This window comes from Martes martes (assembly GCF_963455335.1).
Source record: "Martes martes genome assembly, chromosome: 14".
Lineage (NCBI taxonomy): Eukaryota > Metazoa > Chordata > Mammalia > Carnivora > Mustelidae > Martes > Martes martes.
In genome coordinates, this window is record NC_137902.1 from 37,205,085 (window position 1) to 37,226,362 (window position 21,278).

Consider the following 21,278-nt stretch of genomic DNA (forward strand, 5'->3'; position numbering starts at 1 on the left):
AAAGCCCCTTTTACAAGAGCTTTGAACTTCCATCAGGAGTGTGTGTGTGTGTGTGGGTGTGTGTGTGTGTGTGTGTGTTTGGTTTATTTGTCTTAAAAAGCACATTTCTCCACCAACTTCCCACACAGGATGCTTTCCCACCATAAGGCCAGCTTATTTTATTTAGTTGAAGATAATGTCTGAGAACAGGGCGTGGACAAATACTTTATATATAAAGAAAATTCAGAAGAGAAGTATAGGCTTCCCCAGTATAAATGAAGCATTTGTCCCCCGGTGAATGGTTTCCTCTTCTCCTTTGAGCATATTCACATGTAGGATATTTAGCAGGTAACATTTTAGGGTGGTTCTAAGAAGGTGCCTGAGAAACCCTTGGTTCTGTGGCCCCGGAAAGACATAGCATTGATCTGAAGGCCACGTTCAGCAGCGGGGCGGGGCGGCGTGGGGAGGGGGGGTTTCCTCATCCTTTTGGCATGAAGATATGTGTGGAGCTTATCCACAGCTCTTGCCCTCATATGAACAGAAAACAGCCCTCTCCCCTGGGACTCTTCTGTTCTGGCCTCTCCTCCACAGGCAGCATTCTTGATGGACCCGTTAGAACTGTAGGGATTCATAGGAAGGATTCTTAGCTGACATCACGAAAAATCAGCACCTCCACGTGGAGAATCTTTCCATTTGAAACCCCTCTCCCCATCTGCAGCCAAGGCTGGCTGGGTGGCAGTGTGATGGCAGAGAGAACACGCTTCATGCCCAGGGTTAAGGGGCACACATCATGAGTGCCCAGAAGAAATCACGGTTTATTTTTGCCACTCAGGTTTTCATGGTTGTGTCAAGCGATGAGATATTTTTGCAGGTGTTTCTAGGATGTGCAAATCACGGGACCTGGCCAACCAACACCTCTCAACCAGAGCCTGGGCCCAGAGTGTGACAGGGAGGCCATCGACAGGAACATGGTGACTACAGGAACATCAGTGTCACAGGGAACTGGGCCAGGCAGCATGGAAGGAGTCACAACGTGAGACCATCCCAAGCACTGTGAGTTCAGGAGTTCTATAGTCCACACCAGGAGGCACCATAATCCTGCATCCTTTCAGAGAACACTGAGAAATTCATGTTCAAAGTTAGCGTGAACAGGCAAGGTAAGTACCTCCCAAAACTAAAAAAATACCAAAAAAATTTTTTTGAAAAGGAAATAATTTTGATATTGCATACACAGGCAATATTTACCATGAAAAGGGTCAAGCTCATGAACAAAAATGTGATGTTCATTTTAAGTGTCCCTGTTTCTGTTTATCTTGGTCAGTTTTGTAAGCAGTGCCAGGGTAAGTCATATGCTTTATGTTGCTCCTGTTTGTCACCTCCGCCAGTCCTTTTCTGCACATGTCATTCACCCCATGGAGGAAAGTCGTTCCTGTGGGCTGAAAAGGGTCTAGCCCCAGAGAAGGAAGTATGTGAGGCTGCCTCTTGCTAATCTGAGGCAAGGGACTTTGCCTGGAGGGCTGCAGAGAGCCCACATGGTACCTGCATCACAGCCTGTCTTCAGACACTTCTCCCACCAAGGGCCTATGATGTGCTACACGCTTTGTGCCTATAAGAGTTTTAAAGAGCTTAAAAATTTTCCTGGAGGCTCTGTGGCCACAGGACCTGGCAGGCTAGGTGTATGCCAAGGGTCTGGGGGACTTCCTAAGTATATGGAAAGAAGAGATTATCAGAAATGATTTTTAAGAAAAGGAATGACACAGAGAATGCAAGGGTTCTGGTCTCTCACAAGGTAGTCATTGAAAGAAGTAAAAGAAGAATTGTGGTAGAAAGTTGTATTTTTTAAAGAGAAGTCCAATTACCTATAATCTCTAGTTTCACAAAAACAAGTAAAGACCGTCCAAATGAACAGAGGTTGCTTATTCTGGACTTGCTATAGTGAGGGAGTCAACCACCATCACTTGCTTTTAAAAGAAATGTAAGGCAGGCAGAGGAGGGAAAAGATTTATAGTTTAAAAAGGAGGTGAGGGAGGGAGGCTTCAGGCATGTTGTGACTGGAGGTTGTTGACATGGGGAAGCTGGAGGTAGGCTACCTAGAAGTCAGGCATCTTATGAGATTGACTTTGGGAATGTACTTGGCTTTCTCTGGTTGGTCCTGATTTGGAAATAACAAAAGTGGGAAAACTGGACCAGTCCTGACCATTCTGGACTGGTTCCTGCAGAGGTGTGGGTCAGAGTTTCTCAGTTTACATGTGGTCTGATCATTGTCTGTTTGCATATTCGGACTCAGTCCTCCTTTCTGATCATTTGCTAGCTTGTGAGAAGTTGGAGAATTCAGGGAAGTCTAGAAATCCAGATCTTTGCCACTTTGAGATCAATTGTTCAGTCATCTCTATGGCCAACTGTACCATGAGGTCTTCTCAACCTTTCTGTTGTATCATCATGGAGATCATGTGATCTGTGCAGAAGCATTTCAGACCCTGGATAGAATGCAGTGGACCAGTATCATGACCACTCTGACAAGAACAAGAGCAACTAATAACCCCTTTGAACCCAGAACCCTAATAACCCAGGCCAAGAATAAATCCCATCTAGGTCACGAGGCAGCTTTTGCTCTTAAGGTACTGTATTGCCTGCCCCACCTTCCCTATGTCACTGATCCAAGTATAATATTAGGAAGGGCACACACCATGACTAACCCACATGAAATTTAAAACAATGCAACTGTCTATTTACAGCTTTCTCAGTGTTGCTTTAAGGTAGTAATCAATTTGTGCTCTATGAGTAGTTTCAGGGAGAAATTTAGCTGTTTGGCATGATGATCTGCAGTGTTTGCTTGAGCTTCAACCTTGTCTCTTTTTGCATGATTCTTGAACTTCATAATAGCCACCTTTGCAGTAAGTAGAGTGCATCTAAAAATTGCTTAACTTGCTGTCCATTTTTGTGGGAGTTCTAGCATCCTAAAGTTGTGTAGTACTCCAAAAGCCCATTTCCTGTCTACATATATGTTTACTCTCTAGTCTTTGGCTAGGTAACAAGCTCTAGTAAATGCAATATATTCTGCCATTTGGACTGATTTTATCTCAGGAGAAGACTATATTCTAAAGGAGCTCTTCAATTAATGATAGCTGCTTGATAACTTCCAGCTTCAAGAATGATTCATCAGCAAACAGGATTAGCTCAGGGTTCTCAATATGAGAATATAATTAACATATGAGTAAGGTACAGAGAGTTCTCAAATTATCTGATTACAAATTATCAGCAATAGGCTCCCCTTTGATAGAGGAAGGAGAGTGCCTGGATTCAGGGTGTTGTAGCAGTAAGTAGGACCTAAGAGGGAGAGAATAATAGAATTTCATAAGAGTTTAATCAGTGGCTGAGAAGTGCTGTGTTTCCAGTTAATAGTAATGTCTCTATTTCAGGAAGAATCATGAGGTCAAGCAAGGAGCTTGGAACTAGCTCAGCAGAAGCATCAGCAAATTTTGTAGCTGAGCACTTGCCCTAACACTGGGGGGATAAGTCTTTACAGCATGTCAAGGGAAGGCTACAGTAAGTGATGGGTTTTGGATAGTTCCCATGGAACTCCAAGGGCTTGTCCAGATTGCTCTTGCACAAACAGGCAAAAGGGCTTTCTCCTGTCTCAGATGTCTAGGGAAGGGGACCTTTGAGGAGCCACCCACAGGTTCTAGAAAGCCTGTTCATATCTGGGCTCCTAAAGGAGAGAATCTCTTATTTTAAGTGTTAGCTATCAAGGGCTCGATGCTTACAGTTAACCATTCAGGAAACAGAGGAAATCTGTGTGTTATTTGAAATGCTTTCCATATGCCATATGTTTACTCCCAGGAAAAGATTGAGCAAAAGTGGCAGAGTTTAATTCAGAAAGAGTGGCACCTGAATCTACCAGAAATCCAAGAGGTTGCTTATTATAGTGGGTAGAATTGACCCCCCAAAAAGATTATGTTCAAGTCTGTAATTGCACAGCCTGTGAATTTGCCCTTATTTGAAAATAGGGTCTTTGTGGATGAAGTCATATTGCACTATGGGGGCCCTTAATCCAGTGATTGGTACCCTTATAAGGAGAGGGATATTTGGACACAAGGAAGACACAGGGAGAATACCATGTGAAAATGGACGCTGGTCTGGAGAGAACCCCAAACTCAGGTCTGTGAACCAACTTGAGCAACAGGGTTCTAGGGCCTATGCCAGCATTCTGCCCTATGATTCTCCATATGTTAAACAAACTTTTAGAAAGCAGGCAAAACAGTAACATAAAAGACAGCAAAAGGGGATGAAGGGAATGGACTGATTCCATCAAAGATGCCAAATAAATGGGAATCAATAACAAAGCCAGATTCCCAAACTGAGAGTTAATAGCCAAGGAACTCAAGGCAAAGCAAGCAGAGGTCAGACCCGATGCCAATTTGCCATATCCTTATAGACTTGATAAACCAAGAATAGCAGGACACAAGGGGCCTCTGTGAATACCATGCGTGAGTGAAGGCTGTGGTCTGAGGCGATAAGCAATGAAGACCATATCTTGGTGGCCCCATTAAGAAAACTATGGAAACAAAAATGGCCCAATGAGAATAGGCAAAGCCTCTTCAGAGCTTGCTATATAGCAAGGGAGTCAGCCCTCATCACTTCCATTTGGCAAGAGCTCAAAAGCAGGTTAGGGAAGTGGGAAAGCTTTATAGTTAAAAAAAAGAAGAAGAAGAAGAAGAAGAAGAAGAAGAAGAAGAAGAAGAAGAAGAAGAAGAAGAAGAAGAAGAAGAGAAGAAGAAGAAGAAGAAGAAGAAGAAGAAGAAGAAGAAGCAGCAGCTGCCACCGCCTCAGAGTGGAGATTCTTGGGGAAAAAACTCCATTCTTCCGATATTAATATACCACAACAGTACTTTTGTATTTTTCTCAATGGAACTACTTATTTTATTTGTATCACCCATTATCTGCCACAGAACTTGAATTATGCATTATTGTCTTTCCAAATTTAAATTACATGCATTTAGTATCTGGTTTAGCAATTCAAAAAATAATAAAAAGCTAACAATTTAAATCTACTGATGGCAGAACCTCAATTATTTTAAAAACAACAATGCTAATGAAGAATCCAACTAGCAGTGTACAAGACTAACCCTAACCGCACTGCTTCAACTTCAGGTGGGTTCCTGTCCTGGGTGAGCCTCTGCAGTTTCCTCTCTGAGTTTCTGTTTTCTCCAGGGTAAACTGAGGACCATAACCTACCCCACAGGGATGTCAACAGGATTAGAAGGGTTAAAACTGGGAGAAGCACCTGCTGCTGAATGCAGCCTGTGCCACACAGGCTACACAGCATGATCAGTAAAGAAAGTGTAGGATAAAGGAAGAAAAACAAATGCTATAAATAAAGAAGAAAACCCAACACTTATAAGGCTAGAGGAGGTAGACAAAAAATAGAATGTTTAACGTGGAAGGGAGTGGTTCTACCGTGCACTGCAGCACAATGGAAGGTAAGGCTCTTTTGCATCTGATTAGTGGAAGTAGAGACTTAACCTTGCTATTACTTTGGCCCCCACTAGAGGAAAGTTAGAGCTGTAGAATTCACTAGTATTCAGGCATTCACACATCTGTGGGTATGCAGTGAGCATGTATAATGGGTCAGGCCCTGTGCCTGGCTTAGGGGTGCTTGAGAGAAAAGGAGAGGCCACGTCCCTGCCCTAGGGGAGCAGATAGTCTCATCCAATTTAAAGTCTGTACGGGCAGCAGAAAGAGAAAACAGCCTAAGCATTTGCCGTTATTGGATATGAGACTGGAGGACAAGGTCCACATACCCCTTTTTCTGTAGACTTCCTAAGGTCCATCAGCAGGAATGTCAGGCACAGGCTGATTACAATGTCTTAACTAACAATATGTAGTAACTTAGAGTGGGATGGAGGGCTTCAAAGCTGCCAGCCTGGGAACATAATCCCCTGACAGTTCAGTGGACTGCCATTTATATTTACTTGCAGTAACACCTTAAATATTTTAAGTACTTCTGTCTTATCCTCTTAAATTCACCAATGCTGTGCTCTGTACCCACTCCCTAATTCTCCCATGAGAATTTACATTTACATTTACACTCCCAAGCTGGATCCTCAGATTTACAGAACAAAAACACCCATGGCAAGCTTAAACATTAGAGAATTTACGCTAAGTAGACTCACACAAGGCTGACTGCCATACCAGAGCATAATCAGGCATCTGTACAGAAAGCTTAATTATGACAGTAAACTTAATCATTCATGCCGTCCACTTGAGGGGTCTGAGATTCTGGATAAAGGAGATAGATTCTGGATAAGGGAGAGATACTTGTGCGTTCTTATTTTAACCAACTCAATTCGCATTTATTGAATGCTTCTTATGTGCCGAGTAGTGGTAGATGAAAAAGACATGGTCCATATCTTCACAAGGTCCCAGACCCATAGAATCTATGACTAGATGAATAATTTACTCTTGGACCAGGTTGAGGGAAGGAGTGTTAAAACTAAAAATGCTTACAGTTGCTCAGAAATGACATGAGAGAGGAATGACACCTTGATATTAGGAAGAGCCTGGACATCCAGCAAGCCTGGCTTAGAAGTAGGCTCTACACTCTCTTACCAGTGGGATTTCCCACAAGACGTATCTGAGGAGAACATCTGTATTAAAGACATCCCAATAACCATCATACAGTGAAGACAGCTGTGATTGGGAGCAAATTTTCCCTTCTAGGAATGCCACTTCTATGGGATGCATCCCATAGTCACCCCAGTCTTCTGCTCTAACTAATGTACTTAATGGTGACAGTGAGCTTCAACTGCCTGCCACCTGCCAGGCAGTGTGCCAAACGCATCAAACACAAAATTGCGTTTAACACTCACAACACCCTTAGGAAGCATATGCTGTCATTACTGTCCCTACAACACAGCTGAGGAAACAGGCTAAGAGAGGCTAAGTGTGGTCACCTGCCAAGGTAGCCACTAAGGAAAGCAGAGCGTGGTGGGAGGCAGACCCCACAGCCACTCTTACCACCTCCGTGTCCTGCTCAGACACAAGCAGGGGCTGGTGCTGCCTGATATCTCCTCCCCTGCTCAGGCTATCACTCTCCAGGCCAGCGTCCTTGGGGGATGCTCTGAAATAAGCAGTTGAGTGGAAGGGATGTTGGGGAGGGCTTTCTTTTTTTCCACTCACTTAAATCATACAGTATTAGCTCTCAAGCCATCTTCCACAATGTCTCCCTCGTTTCACATATAAGGAAACCCACCCACGCCCAAAGTAATGGAATGGCTAAAGGTCCAGTGGCAACTCAGGACTTCCTCGCTGGGGACCTCAAGCGCAGCCCAGCACCCTCGAGGATGCTGGGACATCTCTGTCGATCTGTCAGTCCTTAGCTCAGTGCCCACGAAGGCACTCTTCACCCCTTCGGGCTCCCAGGACAGAGGTCCCGGGCAGAACTGCCCTGCCATCCTCGGCTGAGTCCTTCCCTCTCGCAGTCAGCGGTCCTCTGGAGCTGGTACTCCTGTCCCTGCAGACTCTTGTTCCGGCGGGAACGATTTTCTGCCTGGGGCCTCTACCGGTCGCTATAAATCGTTTTTGGAACTACACACACACATTTTAAACAGATAATCGATTAGTCACTACTGTATGTCAGTTACTGAGCTTCCCAAGCCTGACAAGGGGCGCGGGCGGGAAAGCGGGCGGGGCTAGGGCGGGGCTGCCGGGGTTGGGTGTGGGCGGGGCGGGGCAGGCGCGCGCCGCGGCGGCAGCCTCATTTCCTCACGCGCGCCGGAAGTGGCGGTCGTCTGCGCGGCCGCGTGTGGTGGGCTGTGAGGCGGTGATAAGCCCTGTGCGCTGGGCGCCGCCGGGGTATGCCCGCGGCCGGGGAGGAGGCAGCGGGGCGGCGGTGGCCTTGCGCGGACTGGTGAACGCGGTGAGTACCTGGCCCCACCCGGCCTCGCCTGCCAGTGGCTCTGGCGGCTCGGGCCGGGGCAGTTCGGGCGCCGGGGCGCGGGCGGAGGGCTGTGGGTCCTTGTCCGGGTCGGGTCGCTTCACGGACGAGCCCGCCGGGGGACCCTATCCCGATGGGGTCGCCTCCCGGGCAAAGCCTCGGGAGGCCGCTGCGGTGTCAGGAAAAGTCATAGTTTTTTCGGAACGGTTTGAGTTCTCTTTTGAGAACGATGCTGTCAGAGGACTGTTGGTTTGGGTGTGTTTTATTTTTATCACCTTTTTTTTTTTTTTTTTTAAATCTAACTCACCACTCTCTGTGCTTCTCTCGGTGCATAAACTTTGTAGTCAGCTGTTACCTCTTTATGGCGTTAACGTAGTAGTCTCTTGACAGCAGCCCCTCGCTCTGTCTGCCAGAAACCAGACGCCTTTAAAGACGCACATCTGTTTAGGACTTAGTGGGGCCGAGGAGACTACAGGACCGGGAGCTTCTTGCATTTTCAGTCTTCATCTGGAAAATTGCGCTATTTCTGAACAGCGGGAGGAGGAATAATTTGTAAACGCAATAGTGATGCTTTTATTGGTGATGACATTATTTGCAGAATGAAAATTTAATTATAAATCTTAAGCTTTTATCCTTCAGCCTGTTCTTGTATGCAGTGTCTGGACATTTAACCTCATTGAAGGTTCTCAGGAGCTGGGTCTTTATTTCTGGTGGAATTAATGTTGTCTTTAAATGTATTAAAACAGTGCTTCCAGGGCGCCTGTGTGGCTTAGTCCTTAAGCATCTGCCTTTGGCTCAGGTCATGATCCGAGTGTCCTGGGATCGAGCCCCGCATCCGTCTCCCTGCTAAGCGGGAAGCATGCTTCTCCCTCTCCCACTCCCCCTGATTGTGTTACCTGTCACGCTGTCTCTCTCTCTCTGTCAAATAAATAAAAATAAAAATCTTAACAAAACACAGTGCTCCCAAATTTAGACATGGGAAACCAAGTATTTTATGACTCAGAATGTTAACCTTCATTTTGTATTATTATTCTGATACCATTTGTTTAAAATCATCTTACAGCTAAAAGAATATAAAAAGGATTTTGGGTTTCCAATATTTATGGCTGAATATGGTTGACTACAATATTTATTGAGTATTGACAGTTTGGAAATTACATTCTTTCTTAACTTTTATTGAGGTATAAAATACATGTGAAGTCACCAGGCACATAAATCTTAATTGTACAACTGAGTGGATTTTTATATATTTATTAACTTGTGTTACCACAAGCTAGACCAACAAATTATGTTTACAGAATATTTCCATCATCCCAGGAGTTTCCCTCTGCTTCTTCCAAGTTTTACTCCTGCCCCCAATCAGTGTTATGATTTCTGTCATCATCTCTTAGTTTTGTCTGTTTTGGGCTTGGTGTTAATGGAATCATGCAAAATGCTTGGCACATTGCTTGTGAGAGTCACCCATGATGTTTCATGTATCAATGGCTCATTATCTTTTATTGATGTTTAATATTCCATTGGTATGACTACATGACTATTCTTTTGTTGGTGGATATTTGTGTTTTCAGTTTCTGTTATTACGTATTTTGAAGAATATTATGAACATTCTTATAAATGTTCTTGGTGAACACCTGTGTGCATTTCTGTCAGCTATGGAATAACTATCATAAGGTAGACAGAAAATTGTTTTAACCAACATGGAGTCTTTCTTTTTCAGTAGAATTTGTTATTTTAACTTCTGTAACATTAAAGATTGGTAAAAAGCAAAACTACTTTGAGTTCAAGACTTAAGTGATTCATTACTGTATTATTAATTTCTTTAGTTGCACATCTGTGACAATCTTCTACCAGACTCTGATTACTTGTTTAACGGTTAGATAAGTCTGTTAGAGCTGGTGACGATCTGTCCCTGAAGCTTATTGCATAACACTTAGATAATAACTGTGTTACTCAAGTTGGTGGTTGTTAAGGGAAACGAAACACCAAAATGATGTGACTAAAAAATGGATTGAAAATCATGGGTTTGCAAGTTAAAAAATTATCTTGTTGTCATACAAGTCTGGGTGTAAATATAAAATTGAATTATAGGGTTAGTTACAAATGTGAATTTACTGCAAGAGTACAGTGATTTCCATGTATACTGAGATGCTGATACCTTTATAGTAGGGATAAACAACAGAAATTAGTAGCGTGTAAGAGATATGTAGAACTAGACCTGAAGCAATGGAGTTGATGTAAGGAATAGAAGAAAACTTTAATATTAATATTAGTATGCTCAGATTTGGGAGGGCATCATGCCTATTTAACATATATAGGCTGCCTTGAAAATAATCAGTTCTTGAATATTAAAAAGTAGAAATAGGAAAAAATAGTTATGACATGGAAAATAGATCCAGAAGAATCAATGAACATCTCATAGCAGTTCCAAGAAGAAATAGAAATTAGAAGAGGAGAAGTAACTACAGATCATGAGGGTAGGAGTATCCAAGCTGAATCTTGGGTATCCAGAGCCAAACAGAAAGATGTATCAGGAGATAAAGTGTTGGCCAAAAAATCAGCCCTTCTCTCTCTGGTCTCCATTTCATCTGTGTAGTGGGAATGATCAGTAAGTATACCTTTTCAGCAAGCTTATAGAAAGATGTGACACAAATTAAGAGTTTCTGGCTCGCTAACAGCTTCTATTCCCATTCTCTTCCCCTTGCAACTCACAGAAGATGCCTGATTTCCCTTTCTCACCTTATGGTAGAATGTCAAAAGAAGAAAGGAAAGAAACAAGGAAATTTCTCTCAGAAGTATCCGAGTTTATGAATGGACTGTCTAGTTCATTCATACAGAGAGTCTTAAAAGAGTATTGATAGACACAGTAGATACATTCCAATGAAATTTATGAACCTCATGGGTAAATTAATATACAGTCTCATAAGTTTCCAAAGAGAAACATATGGTTACCTATAAAGGAGTGAAAATCAGATGTGCACTTAGTCTTCTAATCTGGAACATAGAATGTTAAATAACAGTGGAACATTATTTAAAAAGTGCTTATGAGACATTTTTTGAACTAAGAAACATCCCTAACCAAACTGTCATTCAAAATGGAGGCAAAATAGGGGCCCCGGGTGGCACGGTCAGTTAAGCTTCTGACTCTTGGTTTCAGTTCAGGTCAAGATCTTGGGGTGTGAGGTCAAGCCCCGTGTTGGGCTCCAAGCTCAGTGAGGAGTCTGCTTGCTGGAGTTTCCCTCTCCCTCTGCCCCTCCCAGCACTTGCTCACTTTCTCATTCTCTCTAAAATAAATAAATAAATCTTAAAAAAAAGAAAAAGGTAGGGGCAAAATTGTAAGAGTGTACGAAAATGTAAAGATTCAGAGCACAAGTTGCCAAATGTGACTGTTCACCTATTTTAGTATGACCTGTGACCTAAGAGTGGCTTTTATATTTTTAAGTGCTTCAAAACAAAACAGTAAAAGAAGAATAATACTTTGTGTCATTAATTATAGGTAGTTCAAATTTCAGTACCCATTGGAATATAGCTATGCTCACTCATTTACAGATTTTCTGTGGCTGCTTTTGTGCTCCAAGGCAGGGTTGATGGTTATGGTATTTACTACATGGCCGTTTACTTGAAATGTTTGTTAACCCCTGATTTAGAGCCAGAAATAGACCTCCTCCATATGTATAGGAATTTTGCTTATGATAAAGGTCGGATTTCCAATTAGTGACAAGAACATGGATTATTAAATAACTGTTAAGAATTGACTATTTGAGAAAATAAGTTTTATATTAGAATTATTTCCAATAAAGCTGAAATGGAGAAGTCATTCAGGAAGAGACCATTTGACTCCATTAACAACAACAACAAAACAAAACTTTACATAAGTGAAGTAACACCTAACACTTACTGAGCACTTAATGCTTGTCATGTTTTACTAGACTAATTGTTATAATAACATTGAAATATATATTATTCCTGCTTAACAGGAATATATTTATTCCTGAATATAATTATAATATAATTATTCCTGCTTAACAGATGAGAAAACTGAAGCTTATAGAGATTTTAAAAACTTACCTATAATGAAGAATTTGAAAGTGGTAGAGGGAATATATGAATTTAGCCAATTATATGAATAAGAGAAACTAAGAGAAATGTTTATAATCTATTGATTATATTGATACCATTTTATAGGTATTATCTATGTTAACACGTCTGGGTCTACCTCATTCTTTTTGAATATTATATGATTGTCTGCAGTTTACTTCATCTTTCTATTGATAGACTTTAAATTGCTTTTCTTTTGCTGTTATATATAGCAGTAGTAAACATCTTCTGCATGTGACTGTATACTAGTATGAGTATTTCCATAGTATAGAGTCTTAAAATCTTAAAAATGGAATTGTGAATTGCTGGATTAAAAAGCATGTGCATTACATCAAATTTGTCCTCCAAAAAGTGTTTGTGTCTATTTTTAGTTTATCTTTAATCAAAGGAATTGGAACATCTTGGAAGAAATCTTGGCCATCCAGACAAATTACCTCATTTTATAGATGAAGCCCAGATAGGTTTAAGTATTATGCCCAAGATTACACAGCTATTATTCTTGACTTTTTTAGTTGCTTTTCCTGTGCTACAGGCTGCTTTTGACACATTTTTGCCTGTATTGATAGCATGAATATTTCTGTCATTTGTTTTGCTGAAATCTGAGTACCTTGAATATAGTTTAACCCAGAAATACTTCTTAAAATGATCTGGTATTACTTGTTCTTAGCACCCAACACAGTGTCTGTCTTAGTCAATTTGGACAGCTATAACAAAGTACCACAGACTGACTTATGAACAAGAGAAACTTATTTCCCTTAGTCTGAGATCAGGCACCAGCATAGTTGAGTTCTGATGAGGGCCCTCTTATGGACCGTCAACTTTCTGGCAGAAAGCTAATATTATCACATTGGGGTTAGGATTTCAACATATGAATGGGGATTGGGGAGAGAAACATTCAGTCCATTGCAATACCTAACACACTAGGTACTCAAATATTTTTTAATGAGTACTACCTTCTGGTGACCAGTACTTTTATTTCTAAATACTTACAAACCATTTATTCAATGACATGTTTAAAAAATCCATTTATCGGGGCGCCTGGGTGGCTCAGTGGGTTGAGCCTCTGCCTTCGGCCCGGGTCGTGGTCTCAGGGTCCTGGGATCGAGCCCCGCATCGGGCTTTCTGCTTGGCGGGGAGCCTGCTTCCCCCTCTCTCTCTGCCTGCCTCTCTGCCTACTTGTCATCTCTCTCTCTCAAATAAATAAATAAAATTTAAAAAAAATCCATTTATCATTGTAACTCATCAATTGCTCAAGAAATAAACGGTTCTAATTCCTTTCCTTATAAATACTGATACTTCATAAAGTTTTAGGTTTTGTTTTTCCTGTCAGTGCTTATGTTTCCCAAATAATTTTGTAACTTTGTTTTCGTTGTGTAAAAAGTGAACTAAAAATTACAAATTTAGTTTTTGAAAACTATAGTAAGAAACTGTGCAGAAATTTAGGAAGATTATACAGAATAGAACTTTTAAAGTAAATAGATTCAAATGGATTGTATTTTGCAAAAGGCAGTAACTTACTCTTACTACAGAAGTTATTTTGGCACACTGCAGTATAAGTACCATGGAAACGATGTATGAAATATGTATGAGTAGTACTGTAATATTAGAGAATCAAAAGATTGAGTAGAGGGGCGCCTGGGTGGCTCAGTGGGTTAAAGCCTCTGCTTTCGGCTCAGGTCATGATCCCAGGGTCCTGGGATCGAGCCCCGAATTGGGCTCTCTGCTCAGCAGGGAGCCCACTTCCTCCTCTCTCTCTCTGCCTGCTTCTCTGCCTACTTGTGATCTCCCTCTGTCAAATAAATAAATAAAATCTTTTAAAAAAAATGCTTCTTCAGTGCTACTACAAAAACTAAATCTGATTTGGTTTTATTTTTTAAATAGCTTCATTGAGGTATAACTGACATATATATGCTATACATATTTAAAATATATAATTTGATAATTTGCACATATGTATACATCTGTGAAATCATCACCACAGTCAAAATGATAGACCATATCTATCACTCCCAAAAGTTTCCTTGTGCCCTTTTATAATTGCTTCCTTTTACCAGTTCCCTGACTCCCACCTGGTCCCAGGCAGCCACTGACTCATCTGCTTTCTGTCACTACAAGTTACCTTACATTTTCTAGAACTTTATATAAATGGAATTATACAATATGTACTCTTCCGTTGTTGAACTTGTGTCACTGAGAATAATTACTGAGATCCACCCATGATAATGCATGTATCAGTATGGCTGGACTCCAGTTTATTTATCCATTCACTTGTTGATAAACATTTGTGTTGTTTCTAGTTTTTGGCTGTTACATCTAAAGCTACTATCAGCATTTGTGTCCAAGTCTTTGTATGGACATATGCTTCATTTCTCTCAGATAAATATCTAGGATTGCAATGATTGAATCATGATAGGCTTATGTTTGACTTGTTAGGAAACTAAAAACCATTTTACATTCCCACCAGCAGTATATGAAAGTTCTCGTTCTTCCATATTGTCACCAACACACCCACTTTTTAATTTTAACCATTCTAAAATTAGCCATTCTATGTAATGGTATCTCATTGTGGTTTGACAGTGTTGAACATTTTTTTCATGTGCATATTTGAAGTGTTTGTTCAAACATTTTGCCAAGTTTAGTCTGAATACAAGTCCTTTATGAGATATATGCTTTGCACCTATTTTCTCCTGGTCTGTAACTTACCTATTCATTCTCTTAAAAGTGTATTTCAAAGACCACAAGTTAACAAATTTTAATGAAGTCCGGTTTATCCGTTATGCTGTTACTGTTAGATCAAAGAAGTCTTTGCCTGACTTAAGGTCACAAAGATTTTCTCCTGTGCTTGCTTTCTATTTTCATAGTTTTAGGTTTTTCATTTAGATCTGTGATCCATTTTGAATTATATCATAGTGAATGTGTAGTATCTCCTTGTAGTTTTGATTTGCGTTTCCCTATTGGCTATCGATGTTGAGCCATCTTGCATGTGCTTACAGGCCATTCTTAATCTTTTCAGAGAAATGTCTAATCAGATCTTTTGCCCATTGGGTTATTTATCCTTTTAAATATTGAGTTGTAAGAGTTCTTTATATACTCTAGACACAGAGCCCTATCAGACAAATGATTTACAAATATTTTCCCCCATTCTGTAGTTGTCTTTTCACTTTACTGAGGATATCCCTTGTAGGACTAAAGTTTTTAATTTTAATGAAGTCTAATTTATTTATCTTGTCTTTGGTCTTTTGGTGTCATATCTAACAAATCATTGCCCAATTGAAAACCACAGAGATTTACACTTATATTTTCTAAGAGCTTTATATTTTTAACTCTTACATTTAGATCTTTGATCCACTTTGAGTTAATTTTTTAATACAGGGTGAGGTAGGATTCCAGTTTCATTCTTTTGCATGTGAATATCTGGTTGTCCTAGCACCATTTATTGAAAAGACTATTCATTCTCCATTGGATTACCTTTCCACCTTGTGGAAATCAGTTGATTTAATGTGAAGGCCTATTTCTGGACCCTAAATTCTATTGATCTGTATGTCTATTCCTATACTAGTACCACACTATTTTTATTTATTTATTTACTTATTTATTTATTTATTGGAGGGCACATGTGGGAGGAGGGGCAGAGGGAGAAGGACAGGTATAAATAGACTCCCACTGAGTATAGAGCCCAATGTGGGCCTCTATCCCCAGAACTTTTGAGATTTCAGCCTAGCTGAAGTCAGACACTTAACCAACTGAACCACCCAGGCACCCCAGATTAATTGATTTTTAGATGGTACGCCAATCTTGCATTTCTTGGATAAATCTCACTTGGCCATGTTGTATTATACTTTTTTATGTGTTGATGGATTCATTGTACTAATATTTTGTTGAGGATTTTTGTGTCTGTATCATTAAGGAATACTCGTCTGTAGTTTCAGTGTCTTTATCTGGTTTTGATATCAAAGTAATACTGGTCTCAGAGTGAGTTGGGAAGTGTGTCTATTTTTTGAAAGAGTTTGTGAAGAATTGGTATTAATTCTTATAAATGCTTGGTAGAATCCACTAGTGAACATATGTGGGCTTGGATTTTTTTTTTGTGGGTAGTTTTTGATTATTAATTTAGTCTCAACATAGGTCTATTCATATTTACTGTTTTGTCTTGGGTCACTTTCAGTGGTTTGTGTCTCCAGTTGAAAGGGATTTAAACAATTTGAAAATTTATCATTATCCATATTGTTAACATTTCTGGTTTCTTCATTGCTTTGTGTAGATTCCTGTTTCCATCTGTTATCATTTTACTTCTGCCTAAGGAATTTACAGTGCAGGTCTGATGGTGATGAATTCTTTTAGCTTCTTAAAGTCTAAAGAATTATTTTCCTTTTAAGATTTATTTATTTATTTGAGTGTGCATGCGCACATTTGGGGGGGCAGTCAGAGGGAGAGGGAGAGAAAGAAAATCTCAAGCAGACTCCCTGCTGAGCACAGAGCCCAATATGGGGCTCTGTCCCATAACCCCAAGATCATGACCAGAGCCAAAATCAAGAGTCTGACACTTAACCAACCAAGCTACCCAATGACCCAAGAATTATTTTGCCTTTGTTCTTTTTTTTTTTTTTTAAGATTTAATTTATTTATTTGACAAAGAGAGAGAGGGAACAAAAGCAGGGGGAGTGGGAGAGGGAGAAGTAGGTGCCCCGCTGAGCCGGCAGCCCAATGCGGGGCTCGATCCCAGGACCCTGGGATCATGACCTGAGCTGAAGGCAGACACTTAACAACTAAGCCACCCAGGTGCCCCTTGCCTTTGTTCTTGACAGACACCTTTTCTGCATATAGAATTCTAGGTTGACATATTTTTCCTTTCAGTTCTTTAAAGACATTGCTCCACTGTCTTTGTTTCTTATATGTGATATGTGTTTTTCTTCTGGCCACTTTCAGGATTTTCTATTTATTATAGGATTTGAGCAATTCGATTATCATGAGCCTCATTTTATTTTTATTTTTTTAAGATTTTATTTATTTATTTGACAGACAGAGATCACAAGTAGGCAGAGAAGCAGGCAGAGAGAGGAGGAGAGGAGGAAGCAGGCTCCCTGCCAAGCTGAGAGCCTGATGCGGGGCTCCATCCCAGGACCATGGGATCACGACCTGAGCCGAAGGCAGAGGCTTTAACCCACTGAGCCACCCAGGCGCCCCTCATTTTAGTTTTCTTTATGGCATTTGTATTTGGTATTCATTGAGCTTCTTTTCATAAATTTGGAAAGTTTTCAGACTTAAGTCTTTAAATACTTCTCCTGTCCCCTCTCCCTTCTTTAGAGACTCTAATTACATATGTACTAGACTGTTTGAAGCTGTCAAACAGCTTTCTACATGCTCTATTCATGTTTTTCATTCTTTTCTCCTTCTGTTTTGCATAATTTCTATTGCAATGTCTTCAATTCATTAAGATTTTATTCTGAAATGTCTTATCTACTATTAATCCCATTCAATGTATTTTTCATCTCAGACATTGAAGTTTTCATCTGAAGTTCAGTTTTTTATGTTACCTGTGTCTCTGCTTAGTTTTTTTAACATGAGTATCTATTTAAAAACACAACAATTTTAATGTCCTTTTCTATGAATTCTAGCATCTGTGTCAGCTCTAGATCAGTTTCAGTCATTGATTATTCTCATTACAGGTTGTGTTTTTATTTTTCTTTGTATGCCTGATCATTTTTGTTTAGATGTCAGACATTGTGAATTTTATTTTGCTGGGTGCTAGATATTTTTATATTCCTGTAAATATTTTGAGACTTCTTGTGCAGTTAACTTGAAAACAATTTGATCCTTTCAGGTCTTACTTTTAAGATTTGTTAGGCAAGACCAGAGCCATGTTTAGTCTAGAGTTAATTTTTTTCCCATTACCGAGGCAAGACCTTTTTGAGTACTATACCCAGTGCCCCATGAATTTGAGGTTTTCCAGTCTGTCTGGTGGGAACATGCACATTATTCCTGGCCCTGTATGAATGCTGAGTTCTGTGTCTTCTAATTTTTTTTTTTTTTAAGCTTTAGTTAGTTTCTTTATATGCCTGCACTTGTCAGTGCTCTGCTCAGTACCTAAAGGGTGTGCTCTTCAGATCTTTGGAGTTCTCTCTCTCTCTATGGCTCTCTCTTCTGGTACTGTACCCTTTCAACCTAGCTGCCTTGATCTCCTCAGACTGCCGGCTCCATCTCATCAACTCAACAAGTCACCTGGGCTCTACTTAGGAGGAGACTCCCTGTGATATGACCTAGAAACTAAGGCAGTAAGCTGGGCAATCGTTTGTTTCTTGTTTCTACCAAGGATCACTGTCCTTTATTACCTAGTGTTCAGTATCTTGAAAACCATTGTTTTATATTGGGAGGGGCGGATTCTGGATTTTATTGGTTGGGTTTTTTATTGTTTTAAGTACAGGGATAAATCTGGTCCCTGTTGTTCTATCTAGGTTTTAAGAGGAAGTCTCTTTAGTCTGTCTTAAAGAGTAAGAAAATTAATGGCTCCTGGGGCGCCTGGGTGGCTCAGTGGGTTAAAGCCTCTGCCTTTGGCCCAGGTCATGGTCCTGGGGTCCTGGGATCAAGCCCTGCATTGGGCTCTCTGCTCAGCGGGGAGCCTGCTTCCTCCTCTCTCTCTACCTTCCTCTCTGCCTACTTGAGATCTCTGTCTGTCAAATAAATAAAATCTTAAAAAAAAATTAATGGCTCCTAAGGTTTCTTTCAACTCTGAGATCTATGATTTTGTATTATATGTCTTTAATAGCTCATTTTCCCATCTCCACAGTTATCTCATTCTCGCCTCACACCACTTAACTATTTGCTGTTTGTGCATAGAAAGTTGCTTAAGATTAACTCTGGGTTACAAATGAATCTTATTTATGATATGAACACATTACATAGAATGACGACAGTCAAGGTGTAATAGCTGAAAAATTGATGTTTTCTCCAACATATTAATGTATTTAGAGCTGTTATAATCTAGTCTTCTAGGATTTGGCTAAAGAGTTCCCTTCAGGAACTAGGCAAATAAGACTATAATTGTTATTGATGGCAGACGGTAAAGAAAATAAACATGGTCTGCCTCCCTGAAAAAAAAAAAAAATTTGTGTTTGTGGTTTACAATTAACTTCATAAAAATTGTATTGTTCAAAAAAAAAAGACTATAATTGATACCTTTTATTTTTAACAACCACAGAGGTATGCAAATAACATTTATATTCTAAAGTAATTACAGCAACTCTTCTTTTGTTTCAGTGGGTAATATTCAACTGTAAAAGATATAACTGTAAGATAAGCATGTAAAGTATTGCAAAACCTGTATTTTGCTTAAGGGAGGGGAAAATGAAGAACTCAGCTTTTATAATACCACTCAATAGTTATAGAACCTTATTTACACCTTTCATTTTTTTAGTTTATTGTTCCTATCCAAAATGAAGTTAATATCCACACCATTTTAAAAGGATGACATAGAAAATGTGTAAAAATACTTTATAAACCAGTATTCTTCAGGATTTTTGGACCACAGCTCTCTTATAATCTCATCTCATGTAGAAATCTCATACATATACGTATATATATAATTGCAATACAAAACTTATTATATGTGGTGTACACTGATATTTCCTGGTCTTTTTCATTGAAAAGTAATCCTGTATTTAGTGACCCATTAAATGGATCATATCTCACAGTTTAAAATATATTGTCTATATAATGAAAAAAAAAAACTCTGAAGTACCATATTAATAAAAGGTAGAGGTACTTAGATTACATACTGTTAGTTCTTTTTCAAGTTTCATTTCAAAATAGTTTGAGTATAGTATAGTTATGTCCAATATTTTTGCAATTAACACCTTTGCCATAAGCATTTTACCTGCATAGCTAATTGGCCATAAAGCAAAATCATGAAAAAAAAAAAGAAGGGACATTTATTAAAAAGGACATATGAAACATGAAAAATGAAAAAAAAATTTTAAAGACTATTGTAAAATACAGAATATTTTATTAAAATGTGTGTAGATTCATGGCAATATTATATAAATAACTGATTTTATTTTGTGGATTGTACCTAAGCACTTGTTTTCATAGTCTTTTGCTCATAGTGTTGTACTTTTTTTTTTTTTGCTTGTTGATTCATGCCCTTGTTCAGCATTGCACTTTCTTTTTTCATGAAAGTTGTTTCTTTCATTAAAGAGGCATCAATTTCCAAATACTAGAATATATATTTGTAACTGAGCTTCATATTGTATTGTGAAAGCCTTCTACACTGTTGTTTGTTCTTGGCATATAACCGGGTGTCCATTGATAAACATTCCAAAGTTCTATGGGAAATGTGGGTTCAAAACTCTGCCGCTGTATAGATCATTATGAGGGCTAAGATTTATATAATATAAAAACAGAAATACTGTGTCGATGGAGCAGTGAAACCAAACTGTCAGCCAGTTATTTTTCAGTCTTCTACAGGATTACCTTTATGGCCTATTAGCTATGCAATGAAAATGCTTATCACAAATATGCTTACAGCAAAGCTACCTGGAACCTAGTCAAATATATATAATTTATTAATAATTAATATAAGATTATGACTCTGCATTTTCAGCTTTAGTCTTTTTTTCCCCTAACAAGCAGGCTAGTAAGAGCTTAAAATAGTTAAAAGTGATACCTCTGAGTTTTAGCTTTCAAATGATGATACTCAAATTATTTCTTATGCTAAGAATTATGGTTTTGAGACGTGGTAAAGTCCTAGGACTAATATTAACTTTGCATTCTTATTTTTTAATTAGATACTTCTCTTTTTACCGAAATTTTTTCCTATTTTTTTCTGCATCACTTAAAACAAGCTTTACAATCATAAAACAAATGGCATCATATTAAAACTTCTTTGTAGTAGGTTTAAATTTTCATGATACTTGGTTATCATTTGTTTATTGAAAGTAATAAATGGCTCAGGGTACTTAAGTCCATTATTTTGGTCTACTAGCTATAAGAAGTTTGAATCTATCCTACATTTTTATACAGATATGTGCCACAAGGAAAAAAAAGGAAAAAGAAAAAGGCATTCAGGCTTTCCTAATCACTGAGAAGGTGACTAGGTCTGATGTTCCCCCAGTGATCTCCCATAAGTTCTGCTGCACTGGTAGAAACCATCTCTATTAAAGCCTGCTGGAGTATCACACATCCTTGACAAATACTTTGTTAGAATGAAAGTTCTCTCTGCAGTGGAGACCTCCTGTCTCCTAAATTTAACATTCTCTATTTATAGAATTAAGGA

General features: G+C 39.3%; 1 protein-coding gene across 1 annotated transcript in view; it reads left to right on the forward strand.

Moving 5' to 3' along the window:
• Positions 1–7,749: 7,749 nt before the first annotated feature.
• CSGALNACT2 (chondroitin sulfate N-acetylgalactosaminyltransferase 2) overlaps positions 7,750–21,278 on the forward strand; it is a 43,615-nt gene continuing 30,086 nt past the window's right edge. Inside the window, exon 1 of the mRNA XM_080823400.1 lies at positions 7,750–7,897. The gene's annotated coding sequence lies outside the window, so the exon portion shown is untranslated. The remainder of the gene's footprint in view (positions 7,898–21,278) is intronic.